Consider the following 12,115-nt stretch of genomic DNA (forward strand, 5'->3'; position numbering starts at 1 on the left):
CTATCTCTCTAAAGGTCAAAATATAAAATGGATGGATAACAGGTATTGTACCCTATTTATAGATGTATATTTTCTAGACTGTAAGTTCATCTCTAGGCTGTAAACTCGTTGGGGGCAGGAAATGAGTTTATCAACTCTGATGCACTGTACTTTTCTAAGCATTTAGTACAGTGCTCTGCAAACAGTCAGTGCTCAACAAATACCATTCATTATAGTTTGCAGATGAGGAAAATGAGGCACTGAAAAATGAAGTGAAGTTTCCAAGGTTTTATAGGAGTCTTCTGACTCTCAGGTCCATTCTTATTCCAATCTCATAATAATAATAATAACTGTGGTATTTGTTAAACACTTACTATGTGCCAAGCACTGTAATAAGTGCTTGGGTGGATACAAGCAAATCGGGTTGGACACAGACCTTGTCCTGCATAGAGCTCACATTCTTCATCCTCATTTTCCAGATGAGATAACTGAGGCACAGAGAAGTGAATGACTTGCCCAAGACCACACAGCAGACAAGTGACAGAGCTGGGATTAAAACCCATGACCTTCTGCCACCCAGGCCTGGGCTCTATCCACTATGTCATTGCTGTCAACCTCTCACCCTTCTCCTACCTCTGGTCTGGAATGCCTTCTCTTTTCACATCTCAAAGACAGTTACTCTCCCCACCCTCAAAACCTTATTGAATGCACACTGCTCCAAGGGGCCTTACCTAAGCCCTCAATTCTTCTTCTTCCATTTCCTTCTGTATTGCCCTGATTTTTTTCCCTTTATTCACTTCTCCCTCAGCTCCATAGCACATATGTACATATCCATAACATATTTATTGAAATTATTTTATGTGTCTCCCTCTAGACTGTAAGCTTGTTGTGGGTAGGAACCAAGTCTACCAAGTCTGTTATTTTGTTGTATTGTATTTCCCCAAGTGCTTAGTACAGCTCTCTGTACACACTAAGTACTTAATGAATACAATTGACTGAGACATAGTTCTCATCCCACTCGGGGCTCACAGTCTGTAGTGGGGAAAACAGGAATTGAAATCCCCTTTTACAATTGAGGAAACTGAGCCACAGGGAAGATAACTGTCTTGCCCAAGATCACGGATTAGGAAAGTGGTAGAACTAGGACTAAAACCCAGATCCTCTGATACCCAGGCTCATGCTCTTTCCACTAGGGTACAGAGCTTCCCTCATCCTCATCTTTGTCCATTACTGCTGATTTTACTAAGAGTTAAAAAAGATAAATTATGTTTCAGGTCTAGCCTTTCTCACCAATTAACAACTTAATAGTAAATTCTTGGAAGATTAAAGAAGAAGGTATCAAATCATGTTTATCTAAAAAAAATGTTTTTCTATAAAAGCACAGTAGGGAGAAACAAGGTAATTGCCTGTGTTTCTTTTCCTTTCTTTTCCACTTTACTAAATCTAGTCAGGCTCTATGAACCACCTCTTTCTGTTGGCTTTCTTCATATTTGAGAAAATATAATGATCCAATCCACCTCTTTAAGGCAACCCAGCTTTATCCAGTGAAATAGCAAGAAATTCTTTAATCTTCTTTCCTTCAGGCTACGCACATCATCCTTATGATAACTGTGTGATGCTATTCAAAGAGTTGTGAATAATCATCCAGAATAGTTGTATCCCAACTAAAAAGCATCATGACCAAGTGGATACAGCACAGGTCTGGGAATCAGAAGAAACTGGTCTTCAATCCCCGTTCTGCCCCAATCAGACAAGTGACTGGAGCAAGTCATTTAATTTCTCTATGCCTCAGTTACCTCATCGGTAAAATGAGGATTAAGACTGTGAGTCCCCTGTAGGCATGAACTGTCTGAAATTTGATTAACTTGTACCTACTGCATTGTTTAGCACAGTGACTGGCACATAAGTACATAATAAATACCATTAACAAACTAAATCTCTGGAAAAGAGTACTGTTTGTCTTAACTATAAAATGGATTACTTCAATTAAAGTACATGCTAGAGATTATGCATGTGGTAAATTCCTGGATTTTACAGGAAAAATTATAATTCTACCAGAACCATCAAGGTGGAAATTCACAATATTTTATAAATAAATAGAAGCAGCATGGCTTAGTGCAAAAAGCATGAGCTGGGAGTCAGAAGTCTTGGGTTCTAATTCTGGCTCCACCACTTGTCAGCTGTGTGACTTTGGGCAAGCCACTTAACTTCTTGGTGCCTCGGTTACCTCATCTGTAAAATGAGGATTAAGACTGTGAGCCTTATGTGGGACGAACTGATATCCTTTTATCTACTCCAGTGCTTAGAACAGTGCTTCGCATATCGTAAGCGCTAACAAGTATCATTGTTATTATTATAAATTATGAATAATGTAATAGAAGAGATTAAATACTTTCCAAATGCTTATTCCTAATTTGCACAAGGATAGCCTGAAGACATAAAATGATGAATCTAATATTATTGTTCTTGTAACAGTTTAGTAAATATATACAGCCAACATGGATGATAGTGCAGTGCCATTTGTGTCATAAAGAGCCTACTGTACATTTAATAAAATGAACGAATGAAAAATAAATTCAAATTGTTGATCATTTGAGTGTTTCTAATTCTAACAAATTAGCTTCACGTTGAACTACATATCCTTAATAAAAAAGTACATAGATTTTCTTTTTGCTTAAAATATTTTTGGATTCTGTTTTATTAAAAATGTCAGTTCCATTGTCATTCAATGAGTAAAGATTAATATTTTGGCTGCAGAACTTAAAGGAGACATGCTTCTCTCAATGGTGTTCATTTCTTTTGACTAAATTTTCTTTAGTGTAATCTTTTGTGTCTGTTTTGTGGTGGTTTCTAAAGACAAGGGCTTCTGTTCTCCATATGAATATTTTTTCAAGTACTGGTAGGGTACCATAAGTTTATTATAGTGAAATTTGGTACACCAAATTTTGGTTCTTTAAAGTTGGAACAAGATTATAAACTGTTAAGGTAAGTGAGATATTTAAACCATAAATTAAAATTGAATTAAAGATAAACAACTTTAAGAAGTAAGCAGTCATGCATCAGAATCTGAATTTGAGAATACAGCATGCATCATGTTTGAAAAAAGAGAAAACCTTTAATGTATAAATGCAAATTGTTTTAGAACACTATTCACCCTATAAAATAGTTCTATAGCTCTTTTGTTCTCAAAGAAGAAACTGGATAAGACAACATTTTGTACTTCCCAGTAATGAATCAGCCATGGTGACCTTTGTTCCCAAGCAGGGTAGTAGCTGAATTGTACTCCTCTGTATTTTCCCCTTTCCCCTTTCTTAGCCTTCTTAGCGATTATATCCAGGCAAATGAATTTGCAGGCAGTTTAATTAGGACCCAAGGAGTTCCCTTGTCAAGAAAATCTTAATTTCTACAGAGTCAAGCTAGTTTCTTGATATGTTCAGTTCCTTCAAATCCTCACACTTAAACTTTGCATCATTAACCCCTCATTATGACTCTATCCATTCACACCACTAATGATTTGCTGGGTGTTTTCCCTCACCTTTCCTTGGCATAGGAAAGCCACAAAAGGGGGAGAGAGTTAAAAATGCCAATAATAATCCGAGAAAGAACTGAATTCAATGGCAAGCCGTGAGGGAAAAATTTGCTTTGCTTTTGAAGGCTGTAGGTTTCAATGCTAGATGGGAAAGCACTAATAGCTATCTTAGAGTTTCAGGTCAGGTCAAAGCCAGTTTTCCAAAACATTTGATATTTCCAGTTGGATTTGGGGCTGATTTGATGTCTCCAAGGAGTTCTATCTTTCCCTGGATCTAAGATGAGGGTCCAGAGAAGTTTGGGTGATCCTTGCTTCCCCAAACTCCAGGTAAACTTTATCAGTCTGGGGTTTCTCTTTGCTAGGCTCCTCCAACTCCTGTCGTAAATGAGGTGAACTTCCTGGGGCCTCCCAGGTCACTGACTCAAAAGGCTATATGACAAGCGTTTACCATCCATCCATCACCTGGTTCTTTGAGGCTTAGGTTACATCAAAAAATGTGGAGGTGGTCTACTAACAACAGTGATAGCTGGTCTGTGTATGAAGGCTCCTGAGATCTGAACACCCATTATTGGGTTTGGAGATGGACTCCAAAAGAAGGGCTTGCTAGCTGTTGGATAGAGTTTGCCATTGTCCTGCGGCAGTTCTTCCCTTTGAATCCTGGAAGAGTCTAGAAATCTCCCTGATGGGCAGCTGCTGCTCAAAGGTATCAGAGATTCATTTCTGGTGACCTTTCTCAGCTATCTGTGTTCTTGAACTGTGGACACTGCATTGTAGCTTTCCACAAACAGAGCGAGGAGGAAGGTGTGAGGGGTGGGAAGACCCCAAATTCTAATTTCAGAAACAAAAGGAAATTTACAGGAAAAACCTTGAAACATTTTATTCCTCCAGCTTCCCCACAGAATCTTTCCTACAGTCTCTCTTCAGAGACTCCCTCCAGGGTGTCCAGAACACAATTTCCAGTTGCAAACTCAGTCACTGACATTTTTAGAAATTAAGTATCATGAAAAGGCAGACCCGAGAAACCCTCTTCTAGAACCATAATTCACAATTGTAATTGTATTCAATATGAGTGAAAACACTTGCTAGTAATCAATCACATTTTTTTATTAGAGTTCACCAAATAAAAAGTCTAAACCTTGCCTGAATTAAGTGTCATAGTTATAAAACAGATTGCTGCCATGAAGGTGACCTAGGTTCTGGAGATATTTCAAGGCTTTTGTTTCATGGGCATCCGGAGATTTTGCAGATTGCTGTGTTAATGTAATTGATATTCAAGGGAGTAGGGAGCTGCCCGACCTTTACAAGGGAACTCCTTGATTTCCAGGTTGGGAAGGAATCCACTCCTGGAAAGAAGTGCTCAGGGTGATATTCTGGTGAGATGCCACAATACTCATCTAAAGTCCTTTGCCGCTTTGTCATAATGCACAATATCCAGATAGAAAACAAACTTGCCTGCATTTTTCTCTGTGTAACACATTTTCAGCCTTGAAAGACTCTCATACCTAGAGGATGGGAGGCGGTTTCTGCTACCCTCACTAGATTACAGGTTTCTTCAGGGAAGGGATTAAGTTTACTAAATTTATAATGATGATGATATAATAATGGCATTTGTTAAGTGCTTCTTACTATGTGCCAACACAAGCAAATAGTGTTGGACACAGTTCCTGTCCCACGTGGCACTCACAGTCTCAGTATCCATTTTACAGATGAGGTAATTGAGTGACAGAGAAGTGAAGGGACTTGACCAAGGTCACACAGCGACACATCATGGAGCTTCCAAACAGGGATCAATGCATAGTAGGCTCTCAAATGCTACTGATTGCCTGATTATAAATATTATACCCAGACACCCACCTGATAGTCAGATATTAGTTGCATACAAAGTGGATCAAATGTACTATTAAGGTAGGCACTCTATGTTGATGAGGTGAGGAACCTGAGAAAAATTGACAAGAACAGAATTACTGAGCAACTCTGTATAGTTACCGGAACTTGAGCTGAATTAATGTCTTACAGACACAGTAAAATACAGTCTCCGGTAATAAGCTATCACAGTGAATTGTTGGAAGACATCAGCAACAGATGGACCAGTTTGGCAGGCAGGAGTGGAAAGACTGCGTGGCCTCCTTGACAGAGACTTCTCAGATATCAAGGGACCAAAAGACAATCTTGAAAACAGTGACAGGCATTTGCAAAGAACAAATGCATCAATGTAGAAAGAAACCATCTTGACTTGCTTGCTATACTGAATGGATTGTCCTCTGTACATCAATCCGTCATCACACATAGTATTTTCTAAAATGCAGGTCATTTACACACACTCTTGCATGTATAGGTTTAGGAGAGAGGAAAGAAAGATGAGAAAGCGAAAGAGTAGTGATGGTGAAAGAGAAGGAAAGTGAAATTGGAAGAGGAACAAAAGAGAAAAGGGCATCAGAAGACTGGAAGAGAACAAAGATTCTAAGAGGGTGAAGCGAAAAGGCAAAGAATGAATAGGAGGAGAGTGATTAAAGAATAAATAATCAGTAGCGTTAAGAAAAGTGAGGTAAAGAGAAAGCAAGGCCAAGAGAGGCAGATGAGCACAGAGTTACTGGGAGGAAAGATGAAGTGGAAAAAGACAAAAAACAATTTTGAAGGTTTCTCAGGTTGCAGTAAAGCGAAAATAAAAGCACATTTCATACAATGTGTTACAAATGTTAACTGTAGTGAGTCTGTTGACATTGAAGACAACCTCACACACAGTGTTTGGGAAGAGGATGACTTTCCTCAAGCCATTTCTTTTACTCAGATAGCAAATAAGGGAGACCACATAGGGACTCTCGTTGGATACTGCAAACCAAAGGTTGGATTTTATAGGTGTGCAGTGCAGAACATACAGTGACTCTTTCACTGGATTTTCTTGACATCACATGTTCAGCAGGGAATTAACTCCATTCTCAACTCCTACTGACTTCTCTATAGAAGCTCAGAGGAGGAAAGTATTGCATCTGCCACTTCTGCATGACAAAAGAAGTTTGTTTATCCCAGGAAGGAAAATCAATGACATAGTGATTTTCTGTCAGGTCATAATAAATACTTCTTCCTGATTTGAAATGCTCGAAAATGGGTGTGTCTGTGATATGTCAAAGTTTTGAAAGTAGTTCTCTTGGCAATTTTTAGCTTGTGAAAAGTTGAAGTACTATGTAAGTGGCCTCTCCTGGAAACCAGGTCACAGAGCAGGGACGATAAACCACTGTAAGTGAGAATGAGCTGTGCTGAAGAATCTGGGGTCAATTCTGATTCTTAGTTGAAATCAAAACCTCTCCCAGCTTGACTTTTAACAGCCACAAAGAAGGCTCAGCACGTAGATTCTACTTTCTTAAACATTGCTGCCAGGGGAGAGCAAAGAGCTAACAGACGGGGAAGCAACTGTGACTGGGAAGCAACACCAGGAGTCAGTATATAAGTCTGAAATGTTGTGTTTGATATTAAGCAATTCACATGTTGGTGACGAAAGGCCCTACATTCCTAGCACACTGAGAGTTGTACACACTAATGAAATAGAAGAGGAATAGAAGATAAATATTTTAGATTCTCAGCAGTGCTATCTTTAGCTTGTCTCTATCTGTACAAGGACCCATTTAAATTTTTTTTAATCTTCAGCTGGTCAAAAATTTTTACCTCCCTCATTTAACACTGTCACCAAGAGGATGTATCAAAATAGGAAATCTGATCATGATAAAACTTAAGCTCTCGGTTGAGACTTTTTCTATTTATTCATTCAATCGTATTTATTGAGCACTTACTGTGTGCAGAGCTCTGTACTAAGTACTTGCGAGAGTACAATATAACAAAAAACACATTTCCTGCCCATACTGCCCATATTGAGCTCAAAAGGCTCCATTTGCTATCATTCTTTTCACATGGCTCTCACTCAAGGCTTCAAGGCTTTCCATCACCTTGCCCCTTCCTACCTCTCCTCCCTTCTCTCTTTCTACCACCCACCCCACACGCTCCGCTCCTCTGCCGACCACCTCCTCACCGTCCCTCGGTCTCGCCTATCCCGCCGTCGACCCCTGGGCCACGTCCTCCCACGGTCCTGGAACGCCCTCCCTCCTCACCTCCGCCAAACTGATTCTCTTCCCCTCTTCAAAACCCTACTTAAAACTCACCTCCTCCAAGAGGCCTTCCCAGACTGAGCTCCTCTTCTCCCTCTACTCCCTCTGCCATCCCCCCTTTACCTCTCCGCAGCTAAACCCTATTTTCCCCCTTTCCCTCTGCTCCTCCACCTCTCCCTTCCCATCCCCACAGCACTGTACTCGTCCGCTCAACTGTATATATTTCCATTACCCTATTTATTTTGTTAATGAATTGTACATCACCTTGATTCTATTTAGTTGCCATTGTTTTTACGAGATGTTCTTCCCCTTGACTCTATTTATTGCCATTGTTCTTGTCTGTCCGTCTCCCCCGATTAGACTGTAAGCCCGTCAAACGGCAGGGACTGTCTCTATCTGTTGCCGACTTGTTCATCCCAAGCGCTTAGTACAGTGCTCTGCACATAGTAAGCACTCAATAAATACTATTGAATGAATGAATACTTTCACAATAACTGCTCCCATCATTCCTTCAGCCTGAATGAAAATTGTCTCTTAGCTCCACTATATCACATCCTTCAAACTCTCTATCAAAATCTGTTTACAAAGCTACTTCATCCATGGGTTCTTTTCTGACAAATGCCCAGGCAACCTAATAATGGAATACTCACCCATGCCAGCATTCAAAAACTCACCTATGTAGTTGTTAATTGTCCACTTGTGCTTGTAACTTTTTATTTATGGTCATATATTTTAATTAATAGTGTGACTGCTTTATTATTATGCTTGACCTTCCAATCTGTAAGCTTCTTGAGTCAATTTTTCCCCTTTTTCTGACATTTGCTAGGTGCCAGTGTCCACTTATAGACCTATAGAGAAGACTATATTCATGGACTCAAGAATCATACCAAACTGACCTCATCATCTCCTATGAGAAAGCTATGTTGTGTCTCTGTCTCTTTTTGTTCCCAATCATTTCTTCCAGAAACTATCTCAAACACTATCTTTTATCAAACAGAGCCAAAATCACCCCAACTCTCACAGAACTTAGTGCTATGATGTACAGTTCCTCAGGGACTGGCATATACCCATACCAGCCTGTTGCTTTAGACCCATTCCAAGCAGTTAATGTCATGTACCCTAATGGCACCCACCAAGCTTTCCCAGGGACACTTTCTGGGTGCCAGACCTGTGCCCCAGCTTTATCACACCCCTATAACATCAAAAAGGTGTTGGAACAGGGTCAATGAACACAGTAAAAGGAGATTGACAGGAATCTACGATCAGATTCTCATTGGTTTTGTCTGTCACTGCTTGGACAGACATTAGAGGTCAGGAAGAGAGCCCACAAATGGGGGCTAGGGGAGAAGGTTCTGATCCTGCTCCACCATTTTCCTGTGGCAGGACCTTCTCTGTGCCTCCTTTCCCTCATCTGGAAAAAGGGGAATTAAATATCCATGCTCCTTCCCAGTAAATCTGCTAGCTCCATGTAGTACAGAGACTTTGTCTAATGTGCTTGTACTGTATATATCCCAAAGCTTAGCACAATGCTTGACATGTGCTTGACATGTGCTGAAATATGCTAAGCTATAACAAATTCTACTACTACCATTATTATTATTATTAGGATGGGTACATAAACATGGAAGAGATGGTAGATTCATGAATTATGTTAAGTGAAAACCCAAGCATGTATTTAAATGCATCTTGGAGATTTTTACTCTTATGGAAATTGGCTCCATATTCAGACCAATATGCTCCATTTTAGGGAACTAATTATGATATTATTTTGTGTGTTTTTTGATATCTTTCTTTTCATTAGCTTATAGCCATCTGTCACCCCGATGACAATGTGATGAGAGTACTTTGGTGACTGCTTTGATGCTATTAAAATCACTCCTCACTTCAACTTTATTAGGTTAAGTTCTTCATTTTGGGAAACATAATTCTTTTTTAGATTATTGTATGTATCTAGTGATTAAGTCAATTGGGTCACATATGCCTTTTTTAAAATTTCATTAGAGGCTTCATTAATACAACTTTAGGCTTTTGTTTTGTTGCTTTATTTTTTAGGCAGATTCAATATTCCTTGAACAATTGGCATTGTTCATCTCATGCCCCAGGTCACTGACTCTGTCTTCTACCAGGCTATTAGATCCTGAACAGTTTATCTTTAACGGCTTACTTGTCATCGATTTTCTTCAGCAAATTTAGGATATGGAAATAACTCTACTCTTATCTGTATGGAGGAAACTGGTGTTTTGTGGATCTGGACAGAAATTGAAAGTATACATATTTTTTTTTACTCTCTAAAACAGCTTTAAAATATTCTCTAAATACATATGATGTGCTCAGAAAGTGGGATGATTCATATTAATGAAAGACAGTTTAAGGAAAAATGACCCACTCATAAAATGAATCACTCAATACCAATAATAACATTGATTAAGCATTTACAATGTGTAAAACACTGGAGATAATTCATGGTCATTGATTCAAATGCCATCCCTGGCCCACAGGGGCTCTGGATCTTGAAAGGAGAAGACAGAACGACAGAGAAACCTGAGAGACTAAATTAAACTTTTCAAAATCAACAGGAAGAATTACTAGTTGTTTACTAAGTAGCTTGAAGTGGATGCTGCTCATGGCTGTACACATCTCACAGTTCCAGGCAGGACGATAGCCAAATCACCATGGCATTCCTAACTGTGGAAGCTTCTCACCCACGGTATTGGGTAAGGGATCAAGGACCCCCTAGCCAATAAAAAAAAGTCATCTTGCACAGGCCCTGAGCCTTGGCAGTGGGAAGATATGAGCTCATGGGGCACTGTGCTCATCATTTTTTTCATAATTGATTATAATTATTATTATTACTAACTAGATATTTATTAAATGCTTACTATGTGAAAAACTAGAAGCACTCTTGAAGATACAAGACAATCAAGTCAGACACAGTCCTCATCTCACATGCAGTTCATAGTCTAAATAGGAAGGAGAATTCAAATTTCACCACTAAGAAAAGAGGCACTGAGAAGTTAAGTGATTTACCCAAGGTCACACAGCAGACAAGTCATAGATAGAGTGTACATTCTCTACTCATTTAGGATCTAGGCAGTTCCCCTCTACTGCATCAGGTGGGGGAATGGGGTCCATTCATTACATATGTGAAGAAACAGAAACTGAATTTCAGTATCGCTCATTAACCGTATCCCGTTCCCAATATCGGTTCACATACAAGAGCATTACTCTATCCCTCCATAGAGAAGCCTCAGGTTTTATTTTTTATGTTATTAATAAAGTGCTTGCTATTTGCAGAGCATTATGCTAAGCGCTGGTGTGGGATACAAGATAACAGAGTTTGGACACACTCCCTGTCCTATATGTAGCTCTTATGTAGTATTCCCAGAAATCTACTGAGAGGCAACTAATGGAAAGAGCACGGGCCTGGGAATCAGTCGAACTGCATTCTAACCCCACCTCTATTGCTTGTTTTCTCTGGTCAGTTTTCTCATCTCTAAAAATGGGGTATATTTGTCCTCCCACCCTCTTGGACTGTGAGCCCTGATGATCTTGTATCAACCCCAGTGTTTGATGCATAGTAAATGCTTAACTACTATTGTAATTATTACTGTTATTAGGGATATACTAATGAGAAATAAAGCTATGAATCCTTCTCACCGCACTTGTAGGCCATTATCTCAGGACTTCTTTCCTAAGCCTTTTCATAAGTCCTAAATCTTGGTGTCTAAAAAATTTTAAAAATCCTGTCCAGGCCTTAGGGACCCTTTTCAATTTAATGTGATTTGGTTCCACAATTTTCTTTCTTTGGGCCTCATTATTGTAGACTGTATGATGTGAATATTCCTCACCCTGGATATTAAGGAGACAGAAATGGTACCCTACCATCTTGTCATGGTTACAGTGTGCAAATGTTAAAAAGTTTCTCAATGACATCCATACAATCTCACTGTCAGAAACAAAGACTTTGAACCAAGAAGTCACTCTAATTATTTAAACAGCTATAGAGTTTCCAATACTCTTTCAAACTGGAGAAAATAAAATAGTTGTAATCCTAAATTAGTACCTTGCTTCTGTGCCTCTCTACTCTACTTTCTCATCATTCTATCTGGAAGATAAAAGATCTGACAGAAACACCTTTTACTTTTAGATCCCACTGGATATAAAATTGTTTCCTGCTTCAAGCTTGAACATTTCAGGGATTTTAATTGAGGCAAATCACTCCCAGACCTTTGGTGTGTTCTCATTGTTTACTCTCATTTATGTTATATCCAGGGGGCTTATTTAGTATGAAAAAATGATCTAGTAAACCAAAGCCAAAAAGTTCTGTTCACAAAGGAAAATACAGAAGGTGATTTAATAAAATTACATAACATTTTGAAACTTACTTCCATGATGCCTTGTATGCATCTTTATCAATTAAAAAACTTATATTGGAATATTTTCCAAGTACCTAAGCAAAAAACAAGTGAATAAAAACTGATACTAGCACGATGGCTCGGTAGTTGGTGGA

The sequence above is a fragment of the Ornithorhynchus anatinus genome, chromosome 10 (genome assembly GCF_004115215.2).
Source record: "Ornithorhynchus anatinus isolate Pmale09 chromosome 10, mOrnAna1.pri.v4, whole genome shotgun sequence".
NCBI lineage: Eukaryota > Metazoa > Chordata > Mammalia > Monotremata > Ornithorhynchidae > Ornithorhynchus > Ornithorhynchus anatinus.